General features: G+C 36.3%; 1 long non-coding RNA gene across 2 annotated transcripts in view; it reads left to right on the top strand.

Annotated features, from left to right (window-relative positions):
- The first annotated feature begins 5,493 nt into the window (after positions 1 to 5,493).
- The window catches only part of LOC110026178, an 11,354-nt gene continuing 5,640 nt past the window's right edge, over positions 5,494 to 11,207 (top strand). For both annotated transcript variants that reach the window (XR_002294179.1, XR_002294178.1), the window contains exons 1-2: positions 5,494 to 5,775; positions 10,855 to 10,978. This is a non-coding gene — a long non-coding RNA (uncharacterized LOC110026178). The remainder of the gene's footprint in view (positions 5,776 to 10,854; positions 10,979 to 11,207) is intronic.

Genomic DNA, 11,207 nt, shown 5'->3' with positions numbered 1-11,207 from the left:
TTTGGAGCTTTTCCAGTTTTGTAGCTGAACCTCCACTTCTTTTTCTTTCCTGAGGCATCATTGCTATTTCAGCATGTATAAGTCCCACCTCTTGGAGCTTCAGCTTGTAGTCATATGATAGAGTTCCTTCCTTTGACCTTAGGGTTTCAGGACATATTGGGTCGACTACCTTCACGACCACGTAGACTTAGAATCCTAGTAGCTGTGTATGACGGGTCCGCGGTACCCCGATCCAGTTACCTCTACCTTTTAGGATCACTCTACCTTCCTTTTTGTTGAGCCCCTTTGAGCCCTGTCGCTCTTTGACCTCGTTGATATCACCTTAATGGCCCGATGTCGATGAGATGCCGCCCATTTGGAATACGACAATTTGTCCTCTGCCCTTTGGCCCGGATGTGCTTTGACGTATTGATATATCCCCATTAAGATGATTTAGGTTATTTTGTGGGCCCCATGTGCCGATGAGCCGCTACGCATTTTGGGATGTGAGAGACTCATTCTCTGCCCGATTGTTTAGCGTGAGCTTTGAAGCATTGAGACTGTTCCCACACGGAATAACCTTCCTTTGGTTGCCTATACCCCAAGTCTATGATAATATGAAACGAAACTCCTTTTTTCGAGAGTTTTCTTGGGTATTCCCCAAGATGTAATTAACCAGTAGGAATACATTCCTCTGGGAGTGCTCTTGATCCCAGAACAGGGACATACACCTGACTCTCTGGTTATGGGTAGTCTACGTAGGTATTCTTTTGCAGATATTGGTTTAAGGTACTTTCGCCCGATCTTATTTGGGCAGACACTCTTAACCTATGCGTAGAATCTCCACGTTTTACTTTTTCTTTTGTTTGTTTCTTTGTCGTATGTCCCTTCTTATTCAATTCCTCTCATCTTCGAATCATTTATATGGTTCGGTAGGGAGATTTATTTGAATGGGGGAAGTATGCGACGATCGACAAGCTGGCGACTCCTTTTAAAATAAAAAAGAGAAAAATGAACGGAAACATAGTGCTCTCTGAAAGATCCCAACTCTTTGACACTTACCTTGGATAACCCGAACAGAGGAAGAAGAAGGAAAACATTCCTCTGGCAAGCCACCTCCTTCAGGTAAGCTTTTTGTTTACTTACTCTTAATCTAACTTTTTTTTTAAAAAAATTCCTATGTTTTAAATTGATTTTAAGCTAGGTCAATCAACTCAATAGTCTTGAATTAGGTTTTGGTTTGGGCTTGACTTAGATCGACCTGAACCCAACCTAACCTAAAGCCATCTAAACCCAGTTTAACCTACCCCAACCCTCAAACCTAAGTTGATCCCTAAACCATAACCCTAATCTAACTTGAACCCTAGAACTAAAACCTAGCTCAAACCTAAACCTAAATTAAATGAAAAACCCAAACCCAACATTAGACCTAACCCAACCTAGGTCTAACTTAACCTTAGACCTAAGCCAACTTAGGTCTAACCCAACTCAACCCTAGACTTAACCCAAATTATGTCTAAACTAAACCCAAAATTAGAATTAACCCAACTTTTGGCTAACCTAAACCCAAATATGACTCAAACCATAAACATAGCCCAGTTCTGACCCGACCTAGACCTGACTCAAACCCTAAAACCTAATCCAGGTCTGGCCCAACTCAGATATTACCCAAACCAAACCAAAGCTAACCCAAATCCAACTCAAACCAAACCTACGCTAACTCGGGTCCAACTCAAATCAAACCTAAGCTAACCCAGGTCAATCTAACTTAACCCAGGTAAACCTAAACTAAACCCAACTTAACCAGGGTCCAACCCAAATCAAACTTAAGCTAATATGGGTCAACCCAAATCAAACCCAGCCTAACCCAAGCTAGTATAAGTCCAACCGAGGCACAAATTAGCTGATCCAATACATACCTTAGCCTAATCTTAAGCTAACATAAGCTGGAAATTCAGCTTATCTCACCTTAACCTTGGCCCAAGTCTAATGCAAAGCTAAATTATATGTGTTATTTTATATATCTATCATTTCATATGTTATATCATGTTTAAGAACAAAAAAAAAACAAAAAAACAAAGAAAAAAGATTACATTAAAAAAATAAGAATGAAAACCTCTCAATTTTCTTCACAAACACCAAAAATCAAACTTAAAACAAAACAAACTCAAAAATTAGAAAACCATGCTTTCTCAACATGACTAACAAACCTAGGGATTGAAACAAGACATGAATTAAGATATTAAACTTCAAATAAAATCTAAAACACATCAAGATAAAAAAAAGAGAACAAAACTTAGGTAGATCTGACATGAACCTTAGGTTAGCTAACTTATACACTAAACCGAGGGCAAAATCACCTCATGTTAGTCTGAGTAAAGAAGCCTAAGTTAGTCTAGATACTCAGTTAGTGCTAAGGACTAGGGCATATAAAACAACAAAGCAACCCCCTAAGTCTAGAGGGAATAACTTAAAATGAAGTAATTCAGGGTTACTGACAAAGTTATTTCAGACTACTTCGAAAATACGAATCCTCCATGCTCTGATATTTTAAGGGGATTCTTATTTATGAGGTTGATCATAGTCGACAGATAACAATGTTTCCAAGATGATGAAAAATCATGAGCATTTTGATCGGGGACGTTATTCCCGAAGTCTAGGGTAGTCTGCCTATAAAATTTCTTGTTGAATCTATAACCTTATTTCTCATCTAGAAATCCTTTTCTACCTAACTCTATCCTCAACTTAAGGCTTCCAACCGTTCCTGTCAGTCAAATCCAACATCATTGATTTATCTTTTGACTCCACTTGGTCAGTTCAAACTCATTGTCAGTCTCTTTCAAATATTTTGATACACTTTTCTCAAACATTTATCCTACATTTTGTTTGGGCTTTTCCCATAACATGTCATCATCAGACTGTAAGTCCCATCCTTTGAAACCTAATTCTTCCAATTTGGACCCTCCACTGCAGTAATGAAAGTCTGGTCTTGAGAAATTAGACTTATCACATTGATTGAGAGTTTTCTTTAGGGCTCATGGCTTTGAAGATGTAATTAACTATGAGAGTTTTCCCCTATAGAAAATAAAAACCCCATAATTAAAATAAACCTTATCTTACACCCATAATATAAGAGAAGAATCTTGATTTTGCAGATCCATAAATTCCAAAGATTCTCCATCTGAATGATTGTATCTATTCTAAGGTAATGTTTATATCTTCAGAGATAGTATATTATTCTTTAAATGACATGTTTGATCACTTAGAAAAAATCTTTTGAGATCTATGATGGCCGCCCACACAAAAAAAATCACACTAATATTTCCTGAAGATTTACCTACTTACCATCAGGTCGTGAGATTGACTTTACCATATACCTACTTCTGGGGACCATTCTAATCTCTAAAGTACCATATTAGATGGCAATATTTCTTGAAGATTTACCTACTTACCATCAGGTTGTGAGATTGACTTTACCATATACCTACTTCTGCGGACCATTCTAATCTCTAAAGTACCATATTAGATGGCCAATATTAAACTCTAGGAGCTAAAAATCTAGTTGCAAGAATTGCTTAATAAAAGATTCATCGGGTCCAGTGTTTCGCCTTCAGAAGTACCAGTTTTGTTCTTAAAGAAGAAAGACCGAAGCATGCAATTCTGCATTGACTACAGAGAGTTGAATGAGGTGACCTTGAAGAACAAATATCCACTACTTCATATAAATTATTTTTTTTATCAACTACAAGGTTCTTCTGTGTTTTCGAAAATCAACATTTGAACGGGCTACTATCAGTTGAAGATTAAGAATGAAGATGTTTCAAAGACTGATTTTCGATCTCCATATGGGCAGTATGAATTTCTAGTGATGTCATTTGATTTGACTAATGCCCTTGTTGTCTTTATGGACTTGATGAATAGATTTTTAAAGCCATACTTGGATTGATTCATTATTGTCTTCAATGATGATATTTTAGTTTACTCAATGGATGAAGAGGAACACAACCAACATCTCGGAGCAGCACTGAATACTCTTTGAGAGAAGAAGCTTTATATCAAATTATTTTAGTTTGAATTTTGGCTTTGAGAAGTGGCATTTTGGGACATTTTGTTAATGAAGTTGGAATTTCTGTGAATCCTATAAAGATTAAGGCAATAACGAATTGAATGAGACCGATTACTATCATCAAGATTCATAGTTTCTTTGGATTAGTTGGATATTATAAGAGATTTTTTGAAGATTTTTCTCTTATTACTACACCCCTATCAAGGATGACTCAAAATGCCGTTAAGTTTGAATGATTCAATGCTTGTGAGCAGGGTTTTTAGAAACTTAAGAATTTTTTGGTGATAGCCCCAACTCTCAGCATTTCCTCTAACATAAATGGATTTCAGATCTACAGTGATTCTCACATCAAGAATTGGGATGTGTTGTAATGCAACATGGTAGAGTTGTAGTTTATGGCCATAGAAACTTAAAAATGCATGAAAGAAATTAGCATACACACCACTTAGAGTTAGCTGAAGTTATACTTACACTAATGATTTGAAGGTACTACCTATATGGCATTTGTTGTGAGGTCTTAACTGACCATAAGAGCTTGAAGTATATTTTCACTTAGAATGAGTTGAACTTGGAGCAATAATGATGACTTGAGTTAATAAAGGGCTATGACTTGGAGATTCAATACCACCCTGATAAAGCAAATGTGTCTGTGGATGCTTTAAGTAGAAAATCTTTGATGAATGCAACTTGAATGATCACTTAAGGGCCTGAGCTAGCATGAGAGATGGAGCGACTTTAATTCGATACAGTACCGATAGGAGCTAATCCAAGCATGTATCAATTGTCAGTTCAGCCCACACAACACAAAACACAAAACACAAAGACAATGAATTTAATGTCAGAGGTCACATTTTTCTGAAGGTTTCAACAATGCGTGAAGTTACACGTTCTAGCCAGACTGGAAAACTTCAATCTTATTTCATTAGTTATTTTGAGGGTTTCATTAGTTATTTTGAGGTGATCGAAAAATTCAGTAGTGTTTCATACTGTTTGGCTCTTCCTTTAAGACTTGTAAGAGTACATAATGTCTATAATGTCTCTATATTTCATTAGTTATTTTGAGGTGATTGAAAAATTCAGTAGTGTTTCATATTGTTTGGCTCTTCCTTCAAAACTTGTAAGAGTACATAATGTCTATAATGTCTCTATACGTCGATATGAGCCATTGGAGATTCGCGGAGACCATAGTTGTGAAGAAGTACAAGATCACATCTTGGGAAGTAAAGTTCGACAACTTATTCATTAATCGATTCCTTTCATCAAAGTGTTTTTAGAAAACCAATCAGAATGAGAAGTAACTTGGGAGATTGAAGAAGAGATGACCACGAAGTACTCGTAGTTGTTCAAATTGGGGACCAAATTCTTTTGAGGAGGGTGGTACCTAAGAATGAAAATTTTCAATTTTCTTTTTTTACTATCATCTCTATTCAGACTCACGTAATTTCTTTTTCGCCTTTTTTTTCTTTCTGTGTGCGCTTGTCGCCCATACGATTATTAGGGACAATCGACGCCCGAGCTAGGGCATCAAATGACAACTTCACCGGTCGTGTTTCCTGTCGCAGTTTCGCTCAAGTTATCACCTAACTTCCCCTCCCTCCTGCTCATGTGGCCGAAACCCTCACAGTATAGTCATGCTTAGTGCTAGCCAGGAAAGCAGCGACATGATCGTGACGTGTAGCGACAACTACCTTCCTCCTTCCGGCCGTTCCTACCCGAAACCCTTGAGGAAGGTAACCCTCATCTTTCCCCCTTCCTCTCCTTCCTCTCACCCGCTTACACACACATCAGCTCTTCTAAATCCTGTAAAACCATCTTCCAATAGGAATGGCTAAATCCCAGATTTAAGGAAAACTGAACGAGAAATAAGAACCTGTAGGATTTGAAGATGTCACTTTACTGCCTTTCAAGTTAAGTGTTATGCATGTAAATTCTTCCAAAAATTTATTTTAAATATTAGAAGTCCCCCCTCTATCAAAATTTTTTTTTTTGTTAATATGTTAGTTAAAGTCAAATTTAATGAGGTTCATAATATCTTACTTTTAAAAATATAATAATAATAATAATAATAATAATAATAATAATAATAAATATATTGATTAGCTGCACTTAGTGAAATAAATAAATCTAATTATATAATCATTTATGTAGGATCGTTAGTTGAACTGTTGAATTTATAGAAGAATCATGTTTTGTCGCCTCGAGTTAAGTAACTGCTTTTAATTGGATGATAAATGTACGCTTCCTAGTTAGGTGCATTAATCCTTGCTATTTATAATAGATTCATGGCTATTTATTTAGGATTGCCAAGTGTGCCCTTGCTACTTATCATTTTGTACTAGTTACATGACTCAATTATTGTTCGTAATGAAATCACTTACTGTCTTACTTTATTATTGCAAAATTTTTTGCATAATTGAGTTAATCTTATAATTATGATATTCTATTTTCTTTCACTTGTATGAACTTGCATCTATAATGTCGCAAGCCTGCATGAAAATAACATATTCATTATATATTATAGTTGTAGAAAATTTGGTATGCTTGCGTGTTGTTATATAGGTTGGTAAAATTATTTTGGATATTAGCTAGCCGGACTGACAGACCCACAGAGTGACAAATCTATTGGAAATCATCAAGTTTCCTTGTGTTAGTATTGACCTTCTCGGTTTTAAGTGTTGACTCTATAAATATAAATAATGAGAAAAAATTGAATAATAAGAAAATTGATTGAAAACACTTACATGTTTTTTTTTTATGATAAGTAAGCCAATTTGATGATTACCACTCTCTTTTGCTTTATGTTGTTGTGTATGAATGTAGTAATCAGCCATATTTATTATTCATATTGCAAGCTTCATTTTCTTTGTCATTTGTGCTTTAATAATTATTTGTTATTTACTAAGTTTGTTTATTAAACTCACTTCTGGAAAAATAACATAACATGTTCTATTCTGCCATCAATAAAACTGTCTCTATTGGAACAGAGACTTGGCAGTTTTAGATTTTCTGTTTTGGCATTTTTTTCAGTATTTATTTTAGTTATTGTATTTTACTTTTAGGGTTTGGGTAGTTGTTCATTATTGTTATTTCAATTTTAATTAGGGCATTTATTTCTACTTTCTTTTCAGTTGTAGCAGTAAATTATTCATTCCGGAATATAGATTTATATTTGTTGATTTATTCCTACTAATATTTGCATACAATCTTTCTTTTGAAAATACAAAACAGGTTCAATCTATTTCATCAAGCCCTGCATTGTCGGGTGTACCGCTTTCCGGACCTGGGATATAACACATTAAAACAGGGAAAAACATGTAACTTCACATATTGTACCTCACTTCATTATAAATAGAGATATCATTTTATGAAAAAAAGGATAATCGATAAGATTGATTGTAGTTCATTACTCAACATTTCTTTCTCTCACTCTATCTCACACACACACTCTCTCTCACACACATTTTCTATGTGATATGATTTTAATTCACAAGAGAAAATGAAGTAGAAAAATATATAATAATAAATTTTAATGAAAGTCGACCATCACATTTATGAAAAATTGACTAATTTAAAGGAGTTTTTACAAAACACCCAACATCAACTATCCAACACCCAAATTTGCATACTAATAAACTACCACCCAAACGCTTTTCTCCAAAATTTCATATCACTGTCTCCTCCTGTTCCTATCGTTTATCCCCACTCTTCTACTCCTCGTGATCTGCCTTCTTGCCCCATTTCTTCCTCCGTCGGGCTTCTCCTCCTAAAAGCTTCGACCGATGCCCCCATCAACAAAGAAGACGGTACAAGTAAAACTACCCAAAACTTTTCTTCCATTTTCGGTCTTCTTCTCTTGGCAGCGGCGTACAAAGGCCTCCGTAAATCCCATCTTTCTCTGTCTTCCTCCCATTCCCATTTGTGCGCTTATAGTGTTGTATATTTTATAATCCATCTTCCAACATGCCAAGACTCCATAAAGCCCATCTTTCTCTGCCCACCTCCCACCCACATTTATGCGCATCAGGTGTTGGATATTTTGTAATCCGTCTTCCCACCTTCCAGGACTACGTAAATCCCATCTTTCTCTGCCTTCCTCCCACCCCCATTCGTGAATGGGCTTCATGTTCTTCAAAGTTCATAATCCGTCTTCCAACCTGTTAGGGGCTGAAGGCAAGATGAAAGACAAGTTGTATTTAGTTTTCTGTAGGTTATTTGGAATGTTGACCTTTCTTTACTCATTTGCAGAATCTTGGTTAAAATTTGGAAAATTTTGTCTTAACATTGCCCAAAAATCGAGTGCACATTACTAGGAGGAGACACTTATATTTTTGACATGAAAAATTCTAAAAAGAGAAAACCACGGGGCCTAATACAATTGAAATATTCGACTATAAATGGTGAGTGCACATATTTACTCATCTTCTAAATTATAGAAGATGTAGTTGTAAAGTTGATCATTGTAAATGAACAAATGTGAGTCATTGATAATAGTCATACTCTAGCTGCAAGGGTCGAGAATGTAGTTTTTGATGATAGCAGGCTGCAAGGGTCGTAGTTAAATTCTATGGAGGCAGCAGCTAACAATGAATGTTGTAGATTATGGTTGTAGTGATAGCTTGTCATATAATCCATAGTTGAAAGCCATCATAGTAGTTGGTTTGGTGGACTCTAGATGATTGTTTTAGGAGTGTTGGTTGATTATAGAGGCCATAGTAGGAAGCTACAGTATTTATGAGTCACATAAGTCATAGTTGGTCACATAGGCCATATATTGAGCTATGATGATGCTTATAAGCCACAATGGCTATATTCGGAAGCTACACAAGTTATGGACGACATAATCCATAGTCGGTCACTTATGTCGTAGTGGTGACCCGTGATGATATTTGTAGGCCACAGGTGTCACAAGGAGCTGCACAAGCTGTGGATCAAGTAGGTTGTAGTTGATCATGTAGGCTATAATTGTGAGTTGTGATTACGCTCGTAGGTTATGGAGGCCGGAGTTTAGAGTTGCATGAGTTGGTCACATAAGTTGTAGTTGTTAGAGGTGATGATGTTTGTTGGTTGCATGGTTTGAAGTCAGGAGCTACATGAGTTGCGGAACATATAGGTCGTAGTTGACCACGTAGGCCAGAGTGGCGAGCTGTGATGACATCCGTAGGGTACAGAGGTCAGAGTCAGGAGAAGCCCATAAAGGAGCTTTAAGAATATTGAGACAATAATCATCTTTAGAGTGCATTGTTACATTATCTTCAAAAAGTGTCATTGCACCATATGTGCGGTGCATTGTTATACCATAATTAGGGTGTTTCATTTATCGTATGTGGGGTATATTATTACACCATTTTTTAGAGGCGTTATCGCATCGTATGTGGGGTGTGTTGTTACATTGTCATTGGGCTGTGTCGTTACACTGTATTTGGGGTACATATTGCACCATATTTGAGAGTCATCATCGCACCATATGTGAGGTGAGTTATTACATCGTCATCGGGGTGTGTTGTTCCATTGTATTCGGCTTGTTTCATTATACTGTATTAGGGATATGTTATTACACCATATTTGGGGCACAATGTTTTATCATCTTTAGGAGGCATCATTACATCGTATGTTGGGTGTGTTGTTACAACATCATCAGGTTGTACCGTCACACGGTGTATTGTACAACGTATTTCTCCGTTGCGATTTATTGTTCTTCAACGTATGTTGGGATTATGTAATGTACATTACGAATCCACAAGAGACTTTCCTGTAAGGAGATAGTGATGGCTAATAGTGGTCGATGGTAGCCGGTAGGAAGCGATCAAAGTTGTCTGGAGGCGGCGGTTGGAGCTGTCTGGAGGCGACAGTTGTCGAAATTGACCGCAGAGTCCAGAGTTGGCATGCGACATTAGCCAAAGTTGGCGGCAGTAGCTTCCGGAGTTGGTCGACGGCGTTGGACAGATTTAGCAGTGGCAGTTGCCGGAGTGGGAGGTATTTGCCGGATTCACTTTTGGTGCAGAAATGACGCTGGATTTTAGCCCAACGTCCAAGCTTTTGTCTTCTTATGACTCAAAATCTTGGTCCCCTTTTAAAGAGGGGGTAGAGCTCTATTGATAGAGTTTAGATTGCAAATAAGGAAGAAACTGAAACGACTACAGCAGACAACCAAAATAAATTCTCTCAATCAGATGACATTCGGGGAACATTTGAGTGTCTTAATGATGCAAGAATTGAGCGATCTTAGGGTCATTGGATTCATCTTGTTGAAATGCTCAATTTGACTATAAGAATGCTAGATTTGGAATCCTTTAGACATTCCAATTATGTATAGAAAGGTTTTAAAAGCAGTTTAATTGCTTGATGTAGGTCCGATTTAACTCAGATTGGATCAATTTTAGTATTATTGGGTACGTCTCGTCGAGCCGACCAATTTGACTGTAAGTTTACTGAAATCAAAGTTTTGTATAAATTTTTATCTAATTTTAAACATTTTTTTCTCAAAAAATTGTCTTGAGATTCGTGTCATACCTCGAGATTTATGTCAAATGATGAGAATTTGTTGATGGCGTATCAACTATTTCAGCCCAATTCCTTCAGTATTAGATTCTTGTTTTATTTTCATTTCTTCATTTAATTTCTTACTTCAACGAATAAGTTGATTAACTATTTCTGAATTTACTCAACTATTCTCTGTTACAATGAAATTCTTATTTATTATTCGAGATTGTGGTAAATAAGTCAATTTGATCAACAAGATCAACAAGCAACTAAGACCATCATATTTTCTGTCTTTGTAATCTATAATGTAAATTATACACCACTTACAGGTGATAACTGAGGAAGAAACTTCTACATGCCCCCGTGATTGAACAGAACGGGATTGCAGGTAGTTTAAGTGGGTTGATGAAGTTGATCAAACACCAGACAATGTTGACATTGATCTTGACAGAGGTATAGATTGTGTGCAATACCAATTAAAGAGTAACGAGCGTATGAAATATGAGCTTTACAAGCTTAGATTTTCAATGTTATTTGTACTATCAATGAACAACTTGGTTTATGTAAAATATAATTTTTGAGGCATCAAAGTATATTATATTTTTGGGAATGAATGATTCCTATATCGGGCAGCTTTTCAACTCTGAATTAGTATATATATATATATGATAGCTTGTCATAT

Source organism: Phalaenopsis equestris, unplaced genomic scaffold (genome assembly GCF_001263595.1).
Source record: "Phalaenopsis equestris unplaced genomic scaffold, ASM126359v1 Scaffold000354, whole genome shotgun sequence".
In the NCBI taxonomy this organism is placed as follows: domain Eukaryota; kingdom Viridiplantae; phylum Streptophyta; class Magnoliopsida; order Asparagales; family Orchidaceae; genus Phalaenopsis; species Phalaenopsis equestris.
This window is presented reverse-complemented; position numbering and strand designations above follow the sequence as displayed.